The sequence below is a fragment of the Mandrillus leucophaeus genome, unplaced genomic scaffold (genome assembly GCF_000951045.1).
Source record: "Mandrillus leucophaeus isolate KB7577 unplaced genomic scaffold, Mleu.le_1.0 Scaffold1, whole genome shotgun sequence".
NCBI lineage: Eukaryota > Metazoa > Chordata > Mammalia > Primates > Cercopithecidae > Mandrillus > Mandrillus leucophaeus.
The window spans coordinates 13,063,645-13,087,949 of record NW_012098097.1 but is presented as its reverse complement, the minus strand read 5'-3'; the positions used below and the strand labels follow the sequence as shown (position 1 = coordinate 13,087,949).

Below are 24,305 nucleotides of genomic sequence, written 5' to 3'. Positions count from 1 at the left end.
TTCTCTGCCCTTCCCTGGGACCTGCTGTCCTGGTCTACTCTCTGCCTGGCCAGTGCGTCTCACCTGGACTATCTGCCTGTGGATTCTGCTCCAGCTACCTTGTGTGCCTCACCCACACCTCTGCCATGGCCCTCCTCAACCTTCCCCTGTCCAGGCTCGGTGAACGTGCCTCGTCCAGAGGCTTCCTTCCCTCCTCTTCCCTCCCTCCGTCTCTCTCACTCCTTCCCCTACCTCCCTCTTCGTTTGTGTGTCTGCTTATTTTTTGGTAGAAGACACTTTATAGCAGCCTGAATGTTTATTTTTCCATCTTCTCTTTTCAATGACAAGAATCTGAGAGGAGGTCTTTTGGGGCCAGAGCACCAGGGGCTGCCCCAGCTTCGTGCTGCCTCGGGAGCAGTGCTGGCTGGTTCTGCAGCAGGCTGAAGCGGCCAGGCTGAGAGCTGGGAAGAGGAAACCGGCCAGCTGCAGATGGGGGCGCAAGGGTCTTTAAAATCCTTCTCTGAGACTGAGGCCCCCTCCAAGCCCCAGGGCACAGCCCTCACCCTTTGTAGGACACTCCTCACGCTTCCCAGCTCTTCTGGGGGCCCTGCCACCCATGGCCAGCCTTCCGGGGATGCTTAAGCCTCTCCCTGGACCCCTATATTATTTGGGGGCTCTGTCATTAAAGCAAGAGGATTAGATTCTGAGGAAGCAGGTGGAGGGTAGGGTCCAGGATGGCCCGTCTGTGTTCATGTGCATATGTGAGCATGTGTGCATGTGTGTGTGTGTGTGTAGGGGACAGGATGGGGCTCAGAATTCCCCACCTGACCTCCCAGAAGAGGGGGAGGTGAGGAGGCCTCAGAGGCTTTTCCCTGTGAAGGTCAACAGTGGGGTGTCCCTGTGTGCTCTGCTGTGTGGAGTGCTCCCTGTGTGCTCTGAGTGCTCCCTGTGTGCTCTGAGTGCTCCCTGTGCTCTGAGTGCTCCCTGTGTGCTCTGCTGTGCTGAGTGCTCCCTGTGTGCTCTGAGTGCTCCCTGTGTGCTCTGAGTGCTCCCTGTGTGCTCTGAGTGCTCCCTGTGCTCTGAGTGCTCCCTCCCTGTGTGCTCTGCTGTGCTCTGAGTGCTCCCTGTGTGAGTGCTCCCTGTGTGCTCTGAGTGCTCCCTGTGTGCTCTGAGTGCTCCCTGTGCTCTGAGTGCTCCCTGCGTGCTCTGCTGTGCTCTGAGTGCTCCCTGTGTGCTCTGCTGTGCTCTGAGTGCTCCCTGTGTGCTCTGCTGTGCTCTGAGTGCTCCCTGTGTGCTCTGCTGTGCTCTGAGTGTCCCTGCGTGCTCTGCTGTGCTCTGAGCACTGCACTCAGCACATGGTGAGGGGCCATAAATACGGCTCAGAGAATGAGGAGGACACAGCTCGCTCCTGTGACAGACTGGATGCTTTTGTCCCCAACAAGTGGGGGAATGGCAGGCTGTGGCCTCGACCAGGCCCCGCCCACCGTGGTCCCTGCCACTGCGTGGGCTTGCCCTGAGAAGCCACCTGCAGCCCAGCCCAGGCCCCCACTCTGCTCCCACCCCTGCTGGGCTGCGGAGCCTCGAGAGCCTTCGAGGGGACTTGGTCACTGGGCCTTTTGCCTCCCACTGTGGTTCCACTCCTTCTGCCAGCCACGAGCCTGGGGTGAGCCCTGAGGTCCCCTAAACCCCGCAGCACCAAGGGGTCGGGCGTGGGGCATAGGGGTGCACGTGGAGGGGGCCATAGGCCTGTGGTCTGTGCTATGGGTGATGGTTGGTATCTCCCACTGCGCAGTGGGGAAAAACATGCCATTACAATCAGGGACAAGCTGTTATCTCCCACTCAGCTCGGGCTGAGGAAAACAAAACCAGGCTGGGCCTATCGGTGGCGCTGGGACGCAGCACCTTCGCCCAGCTGGCGGCAGGGGAGGGATGCAGGACGCACAGGACTCGCCTACCAACGCCAAGGAGGCTCGGGCCCAGGCAGAGGTGGCTGCGCTGGAGTGGGTCCCCGCGCTCTGGACTCGGCAGCCTGTGGATCGCTCGTGTCTCCATCCTCTAAGCCAGCGGCTGCAGGCGGGGCTGGGCACGACCCGTTAAAATGAAATAACCTCCTGTCAGCTTGGCTTGCAAGGTGCGGAGGAGAGGTGTGGGGGCGCCGGGAGCACCGCCTTCAGCTCGGCCTCTGGGGTGTGGAGACATTTGCACCCAGAGAAGGTGGCCTGAGTTTCAGGCATGACACGTAAAGATCTCTGTGCTGGGGAGGGGAGCAGTGGGGTTGGAGCTTCTGTTGGGTTCCTTCATCACATCTCCCCACCCTGTCTTTGCTCCCTCTAATTCCTCCCCATCTCTTTCAGGGGGTTAGGTTCCCTGGCCCTGGACTGGCTGCCAGGCTGGGCAGCATCAGTGTCCATGTGGCCTCGGGGGATGACTGGGGATCCCCAGGGATGGACTCTGTTTCCATTCCTTCCTGTGGGCACCTCCCCTGCCAGGGCTGCTCTGGGGAGGGCAGCTCCATCCGCCTCAAAGGCAAGAGAACTGATGAGTCAGGAAGGGTGGCAGCCCCGGCAGATAGCCCGCCTCTCCCCAGGCTCTCCTCCCACCCAGGCCCTGGGCTGCTTCTGCTTTGGGGGTGGTGGGAGAGAGCAGCAGGGCAGGAGTCTCCCTGGACCACCTGCCTCCATGCTGGCTCTGGGAGCCCTGTCTGGGGAGGAGGTGACGTTGAGAGTTGAAGCAAATGCTTGGGAATCGCCTCCAGGACCAGAAGGGTATCCTGTGGTCTCCCTGAAAGCCCCGACAGGACCAGGGGAGACTTGAGGGCTTTCAGATGCTTCTGCTTCTCCGGTCACTGGGGCAGCTGGAAGCTGGGGCTGTGGGGGTGTGGACACCAGGCTCAGAGGAGGCTTGGCACAGATCTTCAGTCCTCCACAGACCTCCCTGCCCAGGGCCTGGTGCAGTGTGAGTTCTAGCTCTTGCCTTTTCTGCTCCTGCTGAGAACCAATCACTTAGGTCGCAGAGAAGCCTGCCGCCTGCTTTCTGTCCCCACCAGGCCAGGCCCCTTCCTGGGGCCCCTTGCTGCCCAACCTGGGCTGCCTTCCACCTCCACCTGAGTCCTCTACCTCTGCTCAGGTCCCCTGCCCCCAGGCCCTCTCCCAGCCACCTCCCTGGCTGCATTTCATCCATGGAACTGTTCATATTACTTACTTTTGCCATTGAAAAGTGGCTCCCACGCCCAGCACTGGGCACTGGGCTCGGCACCGATGGTCCCTGAAAGGGCAGATGTTCCCCAGGCGTTGCTCCAGGGCTGCTGAGCTCTCTGGGATGCTGATTCTGCTTTTCAGTGTGGGGGTTTGTACTCCGTTCAGTGACTGGATTTTAGGAAAAGAAACAAATTGGTTAATGTATTATTGTTGTTGTCGTTGTCGTTTAAAACTCCGTTGTGAAATTTCTGGGTGCTGCCAGTGGTGGGGGCGATTCAGGGAATCACACAGCTCAGCCACTCCCTGGCCACCCCGATCTCATGACTCTATCCCAAAGACAGTCTCTCGGGTTGGTCAGAGTGGATCTCCTAGATCGTTTTTGTGTCCTGTCTGGCTGACGGCACACATACCCTGTTTGGGTTGGAGTAAATTAAGAAAACAAGACTTTCCAGGCTCAGGTCTACCCCTGCCAGCCCCTACCAACTAAACAAACAGAGTCCTCCGGCCCCCTCCGTTTCCCGGGAATTCCTGCTCTCCGGTGTGATAGTGGGATATGATTCTAAATACACCCAGAAGTATTAATGGGGGAGTAACTTTTGTGGGTTCATTCTTCATTCATTTACTTATTCACTCAGAAAAATATGGAGCGAGCCCCAGCTGTGTGCCGGGCACATCCTGGGCGTTGGGGATTCAGCACTAAATCCAGCAGATGTGAATATGCCTGCCCTCAGGGAGCCTGCATTCCAGCTGAGGCAAGGCGGGATGGCGGGATCCCAGTACATCCACATGAAGCCAGATGTGCTAAGTCCCGGGGGGGAAATTCATGGGGAAAGGAGAAGGAAATGCCAGAGGAATGCTGGTTATTTTGATGGGGTGTTCTGTTCCTGGATGGCCTCGGAAAGGTGCCATATGTGCACAGTTCTGAGGCAGGTACACAGGGAGGCAGGGAGGAACGGAGGGAGGCAGACAGGGAGCGAGGGAGGGAAGGAGCCCTGCAAATGTGCAGGGAAGAGCATTCCATGCAGTAGACGTGCAAAGGCGTGGTGCGGGGTGGGGTCCGGGAGGCATGCGCCTGCGTGGAGGGACGGCCAGGAAGCCAATGGGACTGCAGGGGGAGAGAGGGAGTGTGCTAGGAGAAGGGGCCAGACTGCCGAGAGCCCCAGAGGCCAAGGAGGGTTGGCCATGAAGCTGTCTACGAGCGCACAGCCGCCTTGTGAGACCTTGCATCTGATCTTCTTAGGAAGTCCCCAAATCATAGAAGCCCGACTCACCTGGCTTGCAGGCCGCTGAAACAACTTTAAGTGTTTCTTCCAAATGATACAGGACACCAGTGGAAGGCTGTGTCACCAGATCAGGACAGTGACATCATCGGAAGAATATTTTTAAAAGAGAGGGACAAAGTAGCTGGGGGAGTGCAGACAGTGGTGGGTCCTGGAATCTAGGCTGGATGGGGGAGGAAGCGAGAGCAGGCGGCGGTGGGAGAGGCGATGGGGAGGGGCCAGCGTGGTGGGGTGGAAGAGTTGCTGGGGGTGGAGGACCATTGCAAGTGGGCTGGGAGAGGGGCGGACCCTGGGATGGACTGCACCGTTGGTTGTTCGGCAATAGGGTCCTAATGATGTGTTTTCTGCAAGTTTCCTTTTACTCCCCTGGGGCATAAAAAGCGAAGTGCCCTTTGGAGGGTGCCAATCCCTGGTGGCAAATGGTTGGCTTTGAAGCTGTCCCCCCCTTGTTTATTAGCACCAAATGTTTGTTTTAGATCAAAAGGAAGATGTTTCCTTCAAAGGCATTTTTTTTACTTGCTTTTTTCCCCCTGCAGGTTGAAATTCTGTCTCTGAGACGCTAACAATCTTCCTGCAGTCGCTGCTCCTCCCCAGCAGCCCCCTCCTTGCCAAGGACGGTCCAGAAGGAGCCCCACTGGGGCCTCCCCCCACAGCAAAGCAGATCTCACCTCCCACTACCAGGTAAGGCGGTCCCACCACGCCCATCCCCAGAGTTTGCATTTGTGGAGGAAATACATTTTAATGCGGCGATTTTATTTTACAGAAAGGGTTGCGGGGTAGGGATGTTCTGTGCTGGTCTCTAGTTTTCAGGTCATGGTGTCTTTGTGGAGTAGGAGGGGGGCGTCGACGGATGCCCAGGAAGGTATGGGGTAGAATTTTTAAGGAGTGACCGCTTTTTGTACCCTGAAGCCCATCAGCCTGGCTTCGGGGCAGTTAGTCCTGGAAGGAGGGTGGGCGCGGTGTGGGGTCCGCTGTCTGGTGTCAGCAGAGATGCCATAGAATCCAAGGTCAGGGCCTGACCTTCCCCTGCACGGTTCATGTTCTGCTGCCCAGATTGCCCTGCAGCTCAGGGAGGGCCCTGAAGCCTTCGTGCGGCTCTAAAGGGGACGGCATGAGGCCTCTGTTCCCACCGTCCCCCGTTCAGCTCTGACACTAACTGCCAGAGTCAGCGTCCGACTCCACAGGGTTCGGGCAAAGCGCTTTGTAAGACGGCTCTCACTTCGAATGCAACCTGCCAAGGCCACCTGCACTTGTGACCAGTGGCAAATTCAGAGGTTCCCAGGACCCCTCAGTTTTGATAATTTGCTACAATTCACAGAAAACAACAAAAAGGCACTACACTAAAAATGACAGGTGTATGACAGTCGTGTGACACACATAGGTTGAGGTCGGGCAGCGTCCTGGATACGGAGCATCCACACCCACTCGCCGTGGTGCTAGGATGCACCACCCTGCTGGTTCACCCACAAGTTCACCACCCGAAAGCTCCCCGAGTCACGTGGCTGAGCTGTCTCCAGCCCTCTCTGCTCCCCTGAGGTGGGGAGTGAAATTTCCAAGCCTCTCATCACGTGCACGGCCAGCCTCACGCTGGAAGCCTCCTAAGGGTCCTTATGAGTTGCAGGTCAGCACATGGTCAGGTGTGGGCAGGAGTGGCTTGTTATGACTAACAGAAGACACTCCTATCCCTTGGAAACTCCAGAGGTTTTAGAGATCACCTCCCAGGAACGAGGGACAGACACCAGGTGAATTCTTTCTTAAGCCCCCGTGAGGTTCAGTGCAGCCCCATTCCCTGCTGATAGACAGGGCAAAGCTGTGGGTCATTGACCCCCATGCAGGGAGGACTGGAGCCCTGAAGCCTGCAGGCAGGCTTGCATGACGACCCTTTCTGGGCTGAGCAGATGATACCAAGAACCGTAGGCAAAGAGATCAGAGGCCCAGACACAGGCTGGTCTCTCCAATACCCATCAAAAGATGCCCTTTCCAGAGCCCACAGAATCGGAAATCTCCACACACAATCTGGGTGCATCTCCAGGCATGTGCTGCTTGCTTCTCTCTGGTGAAGGCCATGGGTGCCTTTCTCTGCTCCAGGGCTCCCTGGGGTCTTCTTGCCGTAGCTCATCGATCCAGACTGTCCTGCATTATTCATTCCACAGCCTCGAGCCCCCGATGTACTGAGCCCTGTTTGGGGTGCTGGAGATGCAGTGGAGACAAGGTCAAGTTCTGGCCCTCATGGTGTTTATATTTAGCAGGGACATGGAGAATAAATGTATGTTAGGCGCACATAATGCTGTGAGGATAAATGCAGCATGCTAAGACCAAGGCGAACGGTGGGGTCTGTGGCTTGCACAGGACAGAAGGGCAGGCCCCGGGTGCTGATATTGTGAGCCGAGACAGAAGGAAGGGAGGGAGGACCCCAGGATGTCTGAGGGGAGAGCATTCCAGACAGAGGGAATGGCCAGTCCAAGGCGCTGAGGCAGCGACATGCGGGCATGCTGGAGAAGTAGCAGGAGGGGCTGGCGTCCCGGGGTCTGGGGACTGTGCAGGTAGAGGAAGGAGGTGACGAAGAGGGTCCAGGACTGGATGCAGAGGCCTTTAGGTTGGGGCTGAGGATTTTGGATGTTGTCTTAAGGGTGGTGGGAGCCACTGCAGGGTTCTGAGTGAGGGATTAAATGGCCTGATTTGGGATGTATGAAGATGCCACCACCTTCTGTGAGGGGGACAGAGTGGAAGCAGGGGACAGCCCAGGAGCCCACTGTCCCACTCTATCCCCGGGAGCACTAGCTCTGCCATGGACCCAGGAGGAGAAGAGTGGTGGATCTGGGCCCATGTCTGAGATAAGCCCTTAAACAATTCCCCTCCTCTGCTGAAACGGCTGTCACTCCATTCCGTAAACCATCAGGGACCCCTCGGGGAGCCCAGATGGGAAGGCCACACGCCCCAGCCGGTACCAGGACAGAGAAGCAGCAATGTGACTGTTTAGAGGGCAGGAATCCCACTCCTCGTTCTGGCTCCTTCTGCCCTGGGGCTCGCCGCAGTGTCGTGGTGAAGGCAACGCTGCTGTGCCATCAGCCACAGCTCCTGGTCAGGTCACTCTGTGCCAAGATCACCGTGCTTGCAGGCTGTCTGAGAAAATGTATATTGGACACGAGGTTTGGGGCTGGCCTCAGCGCAGGACGAGCGACCCCCTGACATCATGCTCTGTCTCTGGAACCCCAGAGGCCTAGTTCCAAGAAGATGCTTGCAGCTCTGTCCCTAGGGGAGAGCCCCCATGTACAGACATCCTGCAGGCCATGACAGTAGCACCATCTCCCGTGCTCCTCTGAAAATGCTACTTCCTGCTGCCTCCAAGAAGGAGGTTGCAGGGCCCAGCCTCACCTTTCTGTGGGTCTGAGAACCTGTGTCCCCCAAATAGGTAAATTCTTGGGGTCATCAACAGTGAAAGCACAAGACCAGCCCACCCCCGAGGGAGGGTCTGGGAAGTCCAGGGGCTGGTGGGGTCACCCCACAAGCTCTTTTGGACCTGAGCTGCTTCCCTCGGTGTGTTCACTGTCCAGCCCCTTGTTGATTCCAAAGGTGTGCTCTGAATTGTGAAGTGAGGAATCTGCATTTCAGAGTCTTCCTTTTCCGGAAGGGCGAGGTCAAGGGGAGAGAAGGAAGCCCCTCTGAGCAAGGAGCAATGCGGTCTGAGGCCTGTGTGTGGCTTTGACTCTCTGCCTGTCTTTTATTCACCGTCGGGAGGGTGGGTGGTGGGTGTCTGAAGGAAGAGGGCCAGGGACACGTATCTGAGGTCGGGTGTGCCTGCAGACACCCTCCCGCCCCGCGTGCTCCTGGGTTATCCCTGCGGCCTGGACATGGGCTTCAGAGAAGCGGCTGCCAAAACCACCTTCGGGCTACCGGAGCTCTGGCATGTGGATGCCATGAATGGCCCAAAGGAATGTGACTAGAGGAAGGGGCTTCCTAAGAGGGCCTTGGAGATCAGTGATGGAGAAACCCGGGCAGGGAAAAGCCTACAGGAGCTTTTGCCCCTGTGAGGCGGGCTGGCCTTTCTGATTCAGGAATGGCCTTGGCAAGGAGGCCTTTGAGCGGGACTCCCCATCACTGCAGGCGAATCCTTGCTTCAAAGGAGAGTGTGGGGAGGAAGCCGCTTCCGCCTAGGACATTGCCTCAGCCCCGGTTCATTTCCTCTGCCTTGGAAAGGGTGCCGTCAGTTAGATCCCATTTTAAAGCTCATCCCTTTAAATATGGATTCAGTTTGGGTTTTACTTAGTAAATTCTAAGTCCTTATTAAAAACATGGATGGAAATTAATCTGCTGCAAAACGAGATTTGTCTGTTACATGCAGTGGCTGAGGCCTGGGGCAGAGGGGTCTTTCAGGTCCACAGGGAAGAGATGGACCTGAGCAAAAGCTCCAGAGGACGGTCATCTGCTCCTCCAACCCTGACCCACCCCTTCCTTTCCCCTCCCCTTCGCCACTCTCATGGGGTAATAGGAATTTTCCTAAACCACGTTGCTGTCCATTGTTGGGGTCACTCAGAGGAGCCAAGGAGTGTGGTCAGTTGTCTCTTCTCCAGATGTTTTTGGGGACGGGTGCGCCTTTGTTCTGGAGCTGAGAGATAAGCAAAGTCTTCTGCCCTGATGCAGACAGCATGAGACGGGAGCGGAGGCTGCGGCGCACCCCGTGGGGTTGAGAGTGAGCCTGCCATGGTCAGACGGGAGCCGGGGCTGCCGTGCACGACGAGGGGCTGAGAGTGAGCCTGCCGTGGTAGTGCAGCTTACACTATCCAAACTCATCCATCCACCCCGGCCCCCACCCTCGGGGACGCACCCATGAGTGGCAACACGTGACTTCCCATAAATCATCTCCGAATGAGCATGCTTCCTGCACTCATCCATCATGCCCGTCTCTTGTCTGCTTGTTTTTAAAAGCTGTTAAACTGGAATCCATCACAGGGGAGCATGGCACCCTCGAGGGCCAAGCTGAGACACGGGCTGCCCGCATCAGCTGTGGGAACGTGCGCGGGGCTTTCTGGAGCACAAGCTTGAGCGTTGCCTGGCGGCAGGAAGAGGGAGATCATGGCTTCATCTAGTTACACCAGAAGTGGATGGGACGTTGCTCCCAGGCTTGCAGCGAATGCATTCCTGCCGCAGGAGCTTGTCCTACGTGCTCCTGGGTGGAACAGGCGATGCCCAGCCGAAGGATGTTGCTGGGGTCTCTCCTTCCTGCGGGGGCATCTTATTTCCTTCTTGGATCCAATATTTTAATGAGAAGACTTTAGTTTGAGCCGGTCTTTGGAGACATGGGTCCTAAAATCTTCCGTGGTTCCTTTTCTGTTGATAAATGTATTTGGAAAATATTTAGGAAGGGTGCCAAGCTCAGCCACTTCAGTCCCTCATTCTGATCCTGCCTAATTCTGCCACCCTGCCCCTTTGCTTGCTTGTTCTCGGAACAAGCTCTGAGGATGTCCCTGTGAGAAAGAGGATGCAAGACAAGGACCTGGGGCCCCACTCCATTGCTTCTGTTTCTCCCTTTCTTCCTCCTCCTCCTCTTTTCCTCTTTTTTTTTTTTTTTGAGACGGAGTCTCTCTCTGTTGCCCAGGCTGGAGTGCAATGGCGTGATCTTCACTCACTGCAAGCTCCGCCTCCCGGGTTCACGCCATTCTCCTGCCTCAGCCTCCCAAGTAGCTGGGACTACAGGCGCCTACCACCATGTCCGGCTAATGTTTTGTATTTTTAGTAGAGACGGTGTTTCACTGTGTTAGCCAGGATGGTCTCAATCTCCTGACCTCATGATTTGCCTGACAGCCTCTCAAAGTGCTGGGATTACAGGTGTGAGCCACTGCACCCTCTGTTTTTAAATTGATCTTTATTTATTTTTTTGAGATGGAGCCTTGCTCTATCACCCAGGCTGGGGTGCAGTGGCGCAGTCTCAGCTCACTGCAACCTCTACCTCCCGGGTTCAAGAGATTCTCCTGCCTCAGCCTCCTGAGTAACTGGGATTACAGATACACGCCATCACGCCTGGCTAATTTTTGTATTTTTAGTAGAGACGGGGTTTCACCCTGTTGGCCATTCTGGTCTCAAACTCCTGAGCTCAAGTGATCCACCCACCTTGGTCTCCCAAAGTGCTGGGGTTACAGAGTGAGTCACTGTGCCCGGCCTTCCTCCTCTTCCTTTTCTTCTTCTTCCTCTTCTGTCTCCTTTTTCTCTTTCTCCTCTTCCTTCTTTCTTCTCTCCCCTACTTCTTTCCTTTCTCATGCCTCCTCCTCTTCCTCCTTCTCTGTCTGTCTGTCTCTCTCTGTCCGTCCACCCCGCTGAGGAATTGTGTGCACTTCAGGTTTTTCTGTACATTCTCTTCCAGGGCCCCTAATTCTGCCCCTCTGCCTCTGTCTATCCTTTCTATCATCTGGTTCCTTCTCTGCAGTTCTGATGACTTGGCAGTCAGCACTTACCCCTCACAGGGGTCGGGGAGGAGATGAGAAGACATCAGAGATGCCTTATCCCTTCTCCTTTCCTCTTCAAGGGGAAATGTGTGGCTGGAATCCTTCACACCCCCTGAACTGACTGGCGTGGGGTTTGCCTCCAAGAACTCTTTGTCTCCAGACAGATGTCACAGGCCTCAGTGGCAGTTGTGCTATTTTGTCCCATCTGCTTCTGGCTTCGCCTCTCTCCTTTTCTTCGCCCTATACTTGTTGGCTGAAGGATAAAACTGCTTGTTGGCACTGGTGTGACATTTTTTAAAAAAAAAAAATAGAAAAACGGGCCAATATTTTTCCTTGGTGACTTTTGAGCTCTGTGAGTGAGCGGCGGAGGAGGTTGGGCGGGTCGCAGAGGGCGCTGTCGGCGAGTTCCCCAGGACACCGCTCCCAATTACAGCCCATTAGTCACTCCGTGTGTTAAAGCATTAAGAACAATTAAGGGTGAGAAGAGCTTCCAGATGTAGTTCCAGTGCTGGAGTGGGAAGGGAGGCCCTGCCGCTGCTCCCCAGATGGAAATAATCCAAGGAGAGGAGCCAGCAGGGCTTGGCCCCTAGAGTGTCGTTGGCCCCCAGAGCCCAGGGTGTCAGATGCAGCCCCCAGGACAGTCGACCTGGCCAGTGGGGCTGGAAATTCAGATCATCTGGGTCGATGTCCTGTGACTGCCATCACAGAACGCCACAGACTGGGTGGCTTCACACAATAGCTCTTTGTTTTCGCCAAGTCCTGGAGGCTGGGATCCAAAATCAGGGTGGCAGTGGGGTTGCTTCTCAGGGAGGAGCTTTCCCAGCATACGGAGGCCTTTCTCCCGGCTCTAGGGGCCACTGGCCATCCTCTGTGGGCCTTGGCTTATAGACGCACCGTCAGTCTCTGCCTCCATCATCACGAGGCAACCCCACCCCCATGCCTGTCTGCCTGTCTGCTGTGCGTGACATTCCTGTGTGTGTGTGCATTTGTGTGTGTGCGTACATGTGTGCATGCATGTGTGTGCACGTGTGTGTTCTCATTTCTGTCGTCTTCTAAGGATACCAATCATTAGATGAGGGCCCACTTCTTAACTTGATCACATGTGCAAAGACCTTATTTCCAACTAAGGCCACAGTCCCAGGTCCTGGGGCTTAGGGATGGAACATGTTTTGAGGGGACGTGATTCCACCCACTGTATCCTCCAAGGCTGCCAAGGAGGAAGATGAGCCCAGGCACTATGACTCTATAGCCCACGACTCATCCTGAGGTGTCCCCTGGCCCTCACAGCCCTGATCTCACCCAGACACTGAGAAGCTCTGGAAAAGAACCATCCCTTGGCCGATTTTAAGACAATGATAAGAAGGTGTACAGGCCGAGCAGTAAAACCAAGGCCAGAATGACTGGAGCTGTAAGAGCAGACATCGGAAGAACCCCAGGACCCCAGGTCAGAAGGCCGTCCACAGACCTAGAGGAGAGGGAGGTGCCTGCTGCGATGGGCTGAGATCCTTCTCTGTCCCCCGCCCACTTCCCACCTCCCACTGCTGCGATTGGACTTGAGAACAAACTAAGAATTAAAAAGCCAGACCCCAAATCTAAACCTAAAAATAAACAGTTCGTGCTGCAAGTTTTGGGCGCACACTTTTGTCACAGGAGAGAGAAACCGGAGTCTTGCTCTGCCTGTGGGAGAGGGAGGCGTTGTAGAGCTGGGCCAGGAGAGGGCAGCCCGTGAGGTCTCTCCAGGGGGCTCCTGAGATGCGGAAGGAATGGATCGGAAGGAAAGGTCGGAGCCAGGCCTGAGAAGCAGAGGGAAAAAGAGACCTCTGGACACATTTTTGGGTGGGCACGGGTGCTGAAGTTAGTGATGCGTGAGGCTCTGGCGGTAAGGCAGGCCAGTGGGCGTGCAGCAGGGACTGAGTCAGGTGGTGATGGTGAAGGTAAGAGTCCAGGGCTGGGGGACACCCATGAGGACTTTTGGAAAAGGAACTAATGGCACCAAGGAATGAGGGGAAATTGAGGCAGGAAACAGATTCTAGGTATACGCTGCACTGAAGTTCACGGGTACAAAAGTCAAATGTGAGTGAGGTGACCTTCTGCACAGATTTTGCTCCCCTATTTTCCCTCTGCATGCACAGCCCACCCTCCTCTGAGATGCTGAGTCCCCCAGCGATCGGGGCCATATCTTCAGTGAGAGTCAATAAATGATTGTCGCCATCCGTCGAGGGGAAGGAGGGTTAGTCCTCGTGTTCCAGGATGGTATGTTGACACGTGTGCAAACACGATCCAAACAGACCCCTCACACAGAAGTAACTGTGCAGAATTTGTGACTGCATCATCACAGAGATGTTCTGGATGGAGAAACATGAGAAGGTTCCACACGGATCTGTAGAAATCCATTCGTTTTAGATACAAAATTATCAAGGGCCACCAGGGACCTGAGTTAACGGCATCCAGAGCCTAAGTGGTTCTTGCTGGTCTCATTCTTAGATGGGACCTGGGGCTGAGGCCCCTTGGTGTGATTCCGGAATTTCTTCATTTTTTTTTTCTGCGTTGACACGTACATTCCTCAGAGGGGGTTGTCAGTGAATTCCACAGCAAAGGTGAATAGACGCGTGAGGATTTGTATGGATTGGGAGAAAATTATTCTTTTACCCGATTTGCAAGGATACACAAAGTGTTTGCAGGCTTGGTGCTTTCAAAGACATCTGTGTTCTGTTGGGGAAAGAACAGAAAAGGAGCGTCAGCAAATGCCTGAGGAAGGAAAATTAATTTAGAAGTAGAGGTCAAGGCAAGCCTAACTTTAGTTCTGCGTGTGTGTGTGTGTGAGTGTGTGTGTGCTTTTAGGAGGAGGAGGAGAAAAATGGAGGCGGAACAGAATAATTTTTCTTTTTTCCTTTGGGGTGGGAGGGGAGACGGAGCTTGGACAGATGGTGTTTCTGAGTGACCTTGCATTGCTGAGCGTTGCTGAGTAATGGCTGGAATTGCAGGGAGCTTGCAGGGTGTGGCCACCTGCAGTCACCATCGGGAGTTATCAGGATGTCAACATTATGGGAGGGCCTGAGAGCAAGCAAAGATAAGCCCAAGTTCAACAAAGATCAAATAACACACTCGTAACACAACTCCATGTAGGAGGCATCTGTGGGCCTGGAGTGTCCGGAACAGTGTGCGAGGCCTGGAAATCCATCAGGCTGACGTCCCCGAATGACACGTGTGAGCAGGTTATCTTACCCGAGGTTCTCATCCCAAAATTTATATGAATCATCGTGAATCCTCATGACAGTTCCACCTCAGGCTCTGTGAGGAAGCTGAACTGCAGATAAATGACCAGCCCAGGGCCACACAGAATTCGAATCCACAGCATCTCCCTAGCAATAGGCTCGGGACACACCTCACATGACCCATATCCCAGCTACTCAGAGTGAGGTCTGTGGATGGGTGCCAGCCGGTGAGCTGCCGCTGCTGATCCCTGCAACAGTACAGAAGCTGAAAGTCAGCATTTAGACTTTGACAGTCATTTGAAGGAGTCATTTCAGGTCTGATGAGTCTAATCATAAAAACCTGGGCTTTGTACTTTGTATGCCTTCTTTATTCCATGTTTCTAGTGATTCCTTTTTTATAGGTTTTCAGGAAACCAAAAGTATAGGGCTTGTCATCTCAGCTACTCAGGAGGTTGAGGTGGGAGGATTGGTTGAGCCCTGGTGTTTGAGATCAGCTGGGCAGCATAGTGAGACCCTGTCTCAAAAAAACAAAACAAAGAAACAAAAATGTAGGTCCAGAATGAATTGGAAATAAACCAATGAGTCCTTCACCGCAGATAGTTTGAGAAGCGCCGGTATAGAGGCCACACAGGTCAGATCACAGAACTTGCCGTGTTTGAATAAGCTCTGCCACTGACCAGTGGACCCAGGGCAGTGTCCTCGCTTGGGAATGGAGGGTGGTCATGAGATGTGGGAGGTGTGTGGTTGGCTTGGGCTGCCATGACGAAGCCCCTCAGCCCGGGGACTCACACAACAGAGGTTAATTTTCTCAAAATTCAGGAGGCCAGAAGTCTAAGGTCAAGCTATTGGCAGCATTGGTTTCTTTGAAGACCTCCTCCCTTTGGCTTGCAGATGGTTGTCTTCTCCCTGTGTCTTTGCATGGCCGCCCCTTGATCTGTGCATGTCTGTGTCCTAATCTTCTCTTCTTAGAAGGATGCTGGTCAGAGTGGACGAGGCCCACCCATATGGCCTGGTAAGGGTCCTATCTCCACATGAGGTCATATCTAACATACTGGGGGTTAGCACTTCAACGTACAAATTTTGAGAGGGCACGATTCAGTCTGTAATAGAAGGGTGCACGGGAATTTTCTGTACTATTTTTGCAACTTCTTGTGATTCTTAAATTATTTCAAAATACTTTAAGGACTACCACTCCCAACCCTCTGCCACCAGCTAACATGGCCACTGTGGTTTATCTCTGATGGGTCCTGTCAGGCACACTCATCATTCCAGGTTTGGGGGAGCTGCTCTCTGGGATGGAGGCCAAGTGGGCATGACCCAGAGCCCACCCTCCATCCCAGTTTCCTGCCCTCTGGTCCTGCACGTCTGCAGAGGGCAGCTGGGCGGCCGTCGTCATCTGTGCATGGAGCTGTCTCTTTGGTCCTGTCTCTCGTCGCCTGTCCCCTTTGCTCTCTGGGGTTCCTGAAGGGCGCAGGATGCAGCTTCCTCTGTTTCTCCCACAGTGCTGCACATAGTAGGTTTCCTTCAAGGGTTTTCCTGAGGTGTCTTTGATATACTGTGCTTGGTGGAGATTTTGTTGCCTCTTTTGAAGTGTTCTCCCTTGAGCCTGGAGCACGGTGGGATCCCTAGGTATGAGGTGTGATGCAGGAGTGATGCGTGGGGCTGGGCCAGCCAATCTGCCTGCGTCCATGCAGGCTCTGCACACACCCTGGCCACGGGCATGCAGGCAGTGCTACTCACTTGGCAACGTTCACAGAGTCCTTTCTTGCTATAAAAAGCACTTTGGGTGATGATTGTCCTTTAAACACTGAAGTCCACGGAGAGGTGACAGGTGTGTGTGCGCCTTCCTTGTTTATGTCATGCCATTTGTAGCTGAGAAAGCCCATGCCTGTGCCTGCAGTGCTGGGTAACCGGCGGCTGCCTCAGCCACCAAAACAAATGTCCCTCAGGCCGGGGTGACCAGAGGTGATGTTTGAATATTGTTTCTTGTCTGTGAGCCAGAATGTCATTGGATGGGTCATTATTCTAAACCATTCTGTTGCTCCAAAAGTTCCCAAGGCAAGGTCATCATGGTTTTTGAATTATTTAGTATTTTGCCCAGCCCTGCACGCTCTTTGAAAAATGCGTTGCCCTCATTTCCCGGTGAATACCCCAAGCGTCGCACCCCGACCAGTGCTGGTCACGTACCCCACTTTCCATGAGCTGAGAGCCATGACGACTGGTTCCCATGAGAGACCCTTCGTGTGTCCCGGCCTCTTCCAGCAGGAGGGGTGCCAGGGACCCAGGAGTCACCTCCGTTTTGCAGTATGGATGTCAAGCATTATCACTGAGGCCAGCAGAAACCTTATTTTGACTACCTACGAAGCAGTTAATTTGGTTGAGTTTTTCTCCTTCACCGAATAGAAAGGAAGGGCTGGTTCTTTTATGTTATTTTTTTTCATGGTGGTGCATCACAGAGCTGGAACATGCATGCAGTGGGCTGTGCTCAGGCTAAGGGAGATTAAGTGGCTTGTCTTGGATGACAGAGAGGCACATAGCATTTCCCTGGAGGTATACATTTTCCCTGGAAGACTCCAGAAGAGAAGAAATATTAAACCTGCGCCCCCTAGGCCAGGCGCGGTGGCTCAAGCCTGTAATCCCAGCACTTTGGGAGGCCGAGACGGGCGGATCACGAGGTCAGGAGATCGAGACCATCCTGGCTGACACGGTGAAACCCCGTCTCTACTAAAAAATACGAAAAAACTAGCCGGGCGAGGTGGCGGGCGCCTGTAGTCCCAGTTACTCGGGAGGCTGAGGCAGGATAATGGCGTGAACCCGGGAGGCGGAGCTTGCAGTGAGCCGAGATCGCACCACTGCACTCCAGCCTGGGCGACAGAGTGAGACTCCATCTCAAAAAAAAAAAAAAAACCTGTGCCCCTGAGGGACTGGGCGTGTGTTGCTAGAAGGGGTCCAGAGAAAGGATGACATTTCTTTGAAGTCTTATTTGTTCTCTTAAAACTTCAAGCACATCTTACATTGAATCCACAATATGCTTGTGCTGGCTGTAACCTAACAGTCATACTTCCCCCAGACACTTTGGCTAGAAAGGATACTGTGAGAAGAGGCACATGCGTGGGCTGTGTGGCCAGCCACCCTCATCTCACCTCTGCACACCCTTGGAGGCTGAGGGGGGTTCCCTAGTTTGAGAAGCATGTGGTAGGATGTTGGGGAAGGGATTCTAACCTTAGATGCATGTGTGTGCTGAGGGGTGGTTTGGAGTAGAAGAATTTTAATGCCACTTTCCTTTGAAATTTTACGAGACTCTGCTTATAATGTGGCAACATTTCACACGGGGACCCAGTAGCCTCAGGGGCGGGGGGAGCTGTTGAATGAAGACAGCCCTCCCTCCAGCCCTAGCCCACCCACCAGCCTGTCTGATTTGCTGTTGACAGTCTTTACTCTTTCCCCTCTGTCTGGCAGGGTGGACACATGGTATTTTGGCCACTGGGGCCAGGAGGACGTCCCAGGTACATACACGTGGGCCACTGGGGCCAGGAGGACGTCCCAGGTACACACATGTGGGCCACTGGGGCTGCGGTGGTGTCTCAAGTAGTGATCTCCTGAGTTCAGGTGAAATTAAAGCACACAACTGTTCTTTCTCCAACATTCGCAGGGCCCTTTTGGGTCTGTATCGGGACCAGGGGCTGTGTGTGTGGAGCTAAATGTAAGGATGACATAAAGATGACCCATGACAGCCTCTCCTCTGAGGCGCCCGTGGTCTGCAGGAGGCCCTGCACGTGCTTACGACCCTCACCCTGGCTCTTAGTCACTCCTTGGAGCACCCTGCCAGGGATGTGTTTTAGGGTGAGGAGCCACCGGCTGGAGATGATGAGATGGTCTTCCATCTCCGTGCATGCTCTCTCATGCGTGTTCTCCCTCGTGCATGTTCTTCCTCGTGCATGTTCTCCCTCGTGCGCATTCTCCCCTGTGCGTGCTCTCCCCTGTGCATGCTCTCCCCGATGCGTGCTCTCCCTCATGAGCGCTCTCCTTCATGCGTGTTCTCCTGACTGCACGTGAACAAGCTGCCCTCCCCATTACATTTAACTGGAGGTCCTTCCCTCTTTTGGCTCAGATCACCCCATCCTGGTGGAATGAGGGAGGCCGAAACTGTTTTTTGCACAACATATCCAGTTGTGTGCAGTTGTGGGCGGAGGGAGTGAGTCTGGTCCCACAGGCTCAACGTGGCACCTAAAGGGTGGTGGGGTGGGGCATGTGCCATAGGGAGATGGGAGGTGCGAGCAGGTGGTCAGCTGCTTACCTGCAGGATAGGGGACAGGGACAGCAGAATGTAGGCACATGGCAGTTGTCCAGGCTGGAGCATTAGGCAGGACCAGGCGCCCTGATGTGGAGTGGAGTCCTCTCTACGCACATCCCTGTTTCAGGTCAGGTCTGGTCCCTGGTGCCTGGAGGGGATTCCCAGGACCACATTGGTGGCCAAGGGGCCCCAAGACCTGGACTTGAGCCCATGCAGCATACATGTCAGACAGGTCGTGACCAGTGAGAATTCAACTGGCTTGAGTCCTTGGCTCCTTTGCCACCAACTCGATGTCAGGACCCAGACCAACCTTTCTGAATGACCCATAAAGGAGGTATAGGGGAAAATATAGTTTTTTTTTGTACATTTTCTCCTCTATAGAGGAGCTATATCCATATCTATCTGTATCTCTATCTATCTGTATCTCTCTCTCTCTCTCTCTATCAATCAACCAATCTATCCATCCATCCTCCTGTCTGTCTGCCTGCCTGCCTATCTGCTATCTATCTATCTATCTATCTATCTATCTATCTATCTATCTATCTATCTATCAATCTATCATCTATCTACCTACCTACCTACCTATCCATCCATCCTCCTGCCTATCTGCCTGCCTATCTGCCATCTATCTTCCTATCTATCTATCCATCTTCCTGTCTATCTATCTGCCTGCCTATCTACTATCTATCTACCCACCCATCCATCCATTCATCCATCCATCCTCCTGTCTGTCTGCCTGCCTGCCTATCTGCTATCTATCTATCTATCTATCTATCTGTCTATCTATCTATCTATCTATCTATCTATCTATCTATCTATGTATTCATTCATCCATCCTCCTGTCTATCTGCCTGCCTGCCCATCTTCTATCGATCTATCTATGTCTGTGTATGTATCTATCATCCATGTGTGTATCCATCTGTCCATCCATTTGTTGATCTATTATCTGTCTGTTCAATCATCCATCTGTGTATCTGTCTACCTACCTGTCCATCCATCCATCATCTGTCTATGCATCTGTCCATCATCTATCACCTGTCTACCTGCCTGTCTATCTGTATGTCTCTATATCCATCTGCCTATCCATCCACTCATCTGTCTATTATCCATCTATGCAGGTATCCATTTATTCATGTGTCATCCCCTGTCTATCTGCCTATCTATGTGGAACTCATTAATTTCTATCATTATTGTGAAGTTGATTTTGGAAACTTCATCCTCCTTTGGTCTTAGCATCTGGGGTTCAGGGTGGGAAGGGCAAATGGTCAAGATTGGGTTTCCTGGCTCTACAGTCCTTCTTGGTTAACCAGAGCCTCTCTCAGCTCCTAGGGCTCAGGGAACAAAACAATGCAGGCAGTAAATCTGCAAAGTGGGAAGTGAGAGGCAGGGAGGAGGCATGATATCTGACTCAGCTGTTGGAGAAGAACCGTCTCCTGGGTCCTCATATCCATGGCACCTTGCAGGGAGACAGGCCATGCTCAGGAGCCGCAGAGAAATCAGAAGGTCAGAGGGCGTGGTGGGAGGGGGCAAGCCGAGGAGGAGGCCAACTTCCCAGAGACCTTGCTCAAGGTCCCTTCTTGGGAGGACTCAAAGGCCCATAGCAGAGAGAAACACTGTGATTCCAAACAAAGACCATAGTGAGCCCGGGGAAAGTGCAGCTCGGGGACGAGGGGTGCCCACTCCTGGATCCTGGCAGGAGGCAGGTGGTGCACACATTCCAGGGACCCTGGCACTCATGGAGCCTGAGGGCCTGAGCCCCACGGAACAGGTGCTGCCCCCCACCCTTTGCAGTTAGGAAGCTCAGGAGCGGAGCTGCTGGTGGGGATAAGCCTCTCTGTCAGGCAGGCAGAGCAGGGGGGCACCCAGGAGTTCTGGCCACAGGTGCACAGCTGGGACATGCCCCCGGGACATCAGGTGGCCTCGTGTCCTCAACGTCCACATGAGTTTACCTGGCACCAAGGGGGATCATCTTAAAAGAAGTCCAAATTTAAAGGAAATTTGGAAGCAAGGTTCTTTGAGTTTTTCCACCCTGTCTCCCTCCCCCCCTCCTCCCCTCTCTGCCCCCATCCCCACTCACTTCTTTATTTACCACTCATCCCCTCAAATCTCTGAGAAAGACACCCTACTCTGGGGACCTCAGCCACACACCAGCCTCTCTCAAGAATCAGAGGAGAGGGTTCCATGGGAAGCAGTGTGGCTGGTGAGAGGCCCTGGGACCCCCCCATCTGCAGCAGCCCGCACCGCCAGGTGTGAGGAGGGCCTCTTGGACCCAGACCTGGCAGGTGATGCCACCGCAAGCCTGAGCCATCTCAATGAGGTCATAACACGTGCCCGTGGCAGTGCCAGCTCTGCACTTTACCTAGACATGTAGAGTGTATGCCTATGGCATGTGTCATACATGTGCGCATAGGAAGCCTGTACCTGGTTCACAGACATGGATGTCCCCATTACAAGACCCTGTTATGATGTCATGGAGATGGCTCGTGCATGTTATGGGGTCCCTGCCAGGGCTGGGTCCAGAAGGCCCTCTTCACACCTGGTCTTGTGGGCTGCCCCAGGTGGGGGGACCTGTGGCCTCTCACCGGCTGCACTGTGTGGCTCCCCATGGAAACCTCTCCTCCAATCCCCTGAGTTTACCACTCAAACCAGTCACTGGGCCCCATAGCAACCAAGGCTGGCAACGGCGCCTGCCGCCCGGGAGAAAAATTAGCAAAATCGCTTTCTCTTGGGGAGGGTGTGTGTGGGGGGGACTTGCATTATATAATAGGCCAATGTTTCCAGCTCACTTTCTGGAAACGCAGAGGGTCCTCCAATGGCACACATGGCCTGAGGTCACTGTGGCACATTATTGGTCCCTGTGGTCTCCAGAAGGGCTGCAGGTGACCCTCCCAAGGTCCCAGGGAGTAGCCTGGGCCTGTGCTCCTTGGGGAGGGCAGGGGCTCTGCAGAAAGCCAGGCGAGGAAGGAGGGAGGTTCTGCCTCGGCTCCCCAAGGGGCAAACACTTGCAGGTGCTGCCCTTCTCCCTCCTGGGTCACCCACCTGTCTGGGGCAGCCTTGCTTCCTTTCCACTGCCTGTGCTCGCCCCCTGACCCCAGGACGCTTCCCGATCACCGAGGCCTGTGGTTGCATGATGCTCAACCAGAGAGCAATCCAGGAGAGGGTGCAGGGCCTCACAAGTCCAGGGCTTCCATGCCAGAGGAGGGAGGAGGCCGCTGGGGCCCAGCCCCACCTGACATGCTGGAGAGGTCTTGTCCTCAGTCCCACGGGGTAGAAAACACAACCCAGAGGAGACTGGGCCTGGGACCTCGGCTTGGAGCTGCCAGGCGTCTCCACACATGCACTTTGGGCAGGGGGAGCCTCATGGGCCAGCCCTTGGATGTGGATATGGAGACGACCTCTGGGCTGAGAGATCCAGCTGGGTTGTTCCTGGGGGCCATGGGGATGCCTTTGCTCATGGACGGGGGAACGGGTGCAGACATCGGGAACAGATGGAGCAGGAGGAGCGGCTTTGTGGAGGCATAGAGAGAAACACCCAGGCTAGGGAGGCATTCTGTCCAGGCGGCCGACACTGCCCAGGCCACGATCCCACGCCTACTCCCTGCTGGGCAGATGAGAGGCCACCGGGGGACTGAAGCATGGCTGCCTGCCGAGTGACTCCCTAACCTCACTCCTTGCTGTGGGCCCAGGGCAGGCCCCGGCGGGAGCCCTCCAGACCAGAAGCTGGCCGCAGGGCTGCTCCTCCGAGGCTGAGGCAAAGCTCAGGCTAGTTAACATGCAGGGAGTGTTGCACTTGGAGAAATTTAGATGTTTTTTTTTTTTTTTGCATGTGTGCTTGCATGTAAATGTGGGTAGGTGCTGTCCTGATTGATGGCAATTAGCATTTTCTAACGGGAACAGATGTTCGGATTGCCAGGAGGCTGGTACCTAACGCCCACACTGCCATCTGTTCGCTGGGCAGGGCCAGGGGAAGCAGCCCCGGCCGGCGGCCCTCCAGTCCTCCGTGGTGTGTACTTAACAGGATTGTGTGAGATTGTTTCTGGAGGGAAGAAAAATAATAATAAAGATGTTTTCAGGGTTATAAATAGTTCATGCTGTTTATTATGGGATGGAGCTTTTCTCTGACGAGCAGCTCCGGTTTCTATGTGGCCTGAACAAAGGGAGCTCTGAATGGAATGCACAATGTCAGCTCCCGTGTTGGGGTGAGGGGAGGCCGCCTCGGGAAGCCAAGGTCGTGGTGCATTTCATCGGCTCAAGGGTCTGAAGGCCAGAGGAGGAAGACACGAGGGAGGTGGGGAGAAGCCAGAGGGTTTAACTTAGGGTTTGCGGTCCTTCACTTCCGCCTCACCTTCAGAAGGCTGAGCTCATCAACGGGAGACTCTCGGGTCCCTGTGGCAGTGTGGCAGGTGGGGGCTCAGAGCTGGGGCCACCTCCTGGTTCCCCACTTGCTAACTGGCCAAGCCTCACCCTCGTCGCCTGTAAAATCGGGTTAGTGACCATCCGACTTCACTGAGCTTCTGCAGGGACTGAGGAATCGTTCACAACAGGGCCAGCCCTGTGCCAGCACGTTGCTGGCATCTGAGAGGCTTGGACTGGCCTGTTCTCAGCTGTCCTCGGGGCCGTGGAGGGAAGGCCCTGGCTTCAGTGTGCCTGGCACCCTGCACTTCTTCCTGTGGCCAACCAAGATGGCTCTTATGGTGCTCCCAGCGGCGGCAGAAATGTATCCTCCTGCTTTTTCTTTTTTCCTTTTTGGCTTCTTAAGGCAAAACTGTTTGTTTGTTTGCTCACTTGCTATAAAAAGAGTTGCCTCCCTTCCTCGCTTCTCCTCGCCTCCCCCCGGTCTCTGCATCATGGCACGTTCCTCCAGCAGGCAGATGTCTGCGGGGGAATCTGTCGCCTGTCCTCGGGCCGCCCCGACAGATGTACCGAGTGTCCTTCCTCTGTGGGTTGAGGTGCACGTGACACCTCTGTGCCCCTGCTCCACCTTGATGGGCATCCTCCCCAAGTTGGCATTACTGATGGACAGCACCTCAGGCAGGCACAAAGGCGCACCCATGCAAATGTTCCCCTCTTCTCCAGGCTGTCACTAACATTTCCCCAAACGTCTTTCTGGGAATTTTCTTTCTCCGTCGGAAGAAGCTTGGAGGAGAGGAAATCGGCCAGTCTCCTTGGTGGTGAAGGGAGAGCAAACATTTCCTGATGTGCACCCGTTTCACAGAGCCCTCGCCATAGAGCATGAGGAGCTGGTGCACTCCTGCGTCTTCCCATCTGGATTTCCTGGTCTGGGTCCAGCAAAGCAGCAGTCAAGTTCCCCATAATTGGTGGTTGCCAAGGGCTTAGGGTTAAGCCCAGGAGGAGTTTGTTTTTGCAGAGCAGCCCTAGGAAAGCTGTCACGGCTGCTACCAATGGTGGTGGAGGTGGCAGTGGCAGTGGTAATGGTGATGGAGGTAGCAGTGGCAGTGGCAATGGTGGCGGAGGTGGCAGTGGCAGTGGCAATGGTGATGGAGGTAGCAGTGGCAATGGTGGTAGAGGTGGCAGTGGCAGTGGTAATGGTGGTGGAGGTGGCAGTGGCAGTGGTAATGGTGGTGGAGGTGGCAGTGGCAATAGTGGTGGAGGTGGCAGTGGCAATGGTGGTGGAGGTGGCAGTGGCAATGGTAGAGGTGGCAGTGGCAATGGTGGTGGAGGTGGCAGTGGCAGTGGCAACGCTGGTGGAGGTGGCAGTGGTGGTGGAGGTGACAGTGGCAGTGGCAATGGTGGTAGAGGTGGCAGTGGCAGTAGTGGTGGAGATGGCAATGGCAGTGGCAATCATGGTGGAGGTGGCAGTGGCAATGGTGGTGGAGGTGGCAGTGGTGGTGGAGGTGGCAGTGACAGTGGTGGTGGAGGTGGCAGTGGCAATGGTGGTG

The 24,305-nt window shown here is 54.7% G+C and overlaps 1 protein-coding gene across 2 annotated transcripts in view; it reads left to right on the top strand.

Moving 5' to 3' along the window:
- Window positions 1–24,305, top strand: part of RBFOX3 (RNA binding protein, fox-1 homolog (C. elegans) 3) — a 460,304-nt gene that overhangs the window by 27,257 nt on the left and 408,742 nt on the right. Inside the window, exon 2 of one of the 2 annotated variants that reach the window (XM_011990849.1) lies at window positions 4,993–5,137. The gene's annotated coding sequence lies outside the window, so the exon portion shown is untranslated. Of the gene's footprint in view, window positions 1–4,992; window positions 5,138–24,305 lie in introns of those variants that run through there. The other variant, XM_011990912.1, reaches the window with a different exon arrangement.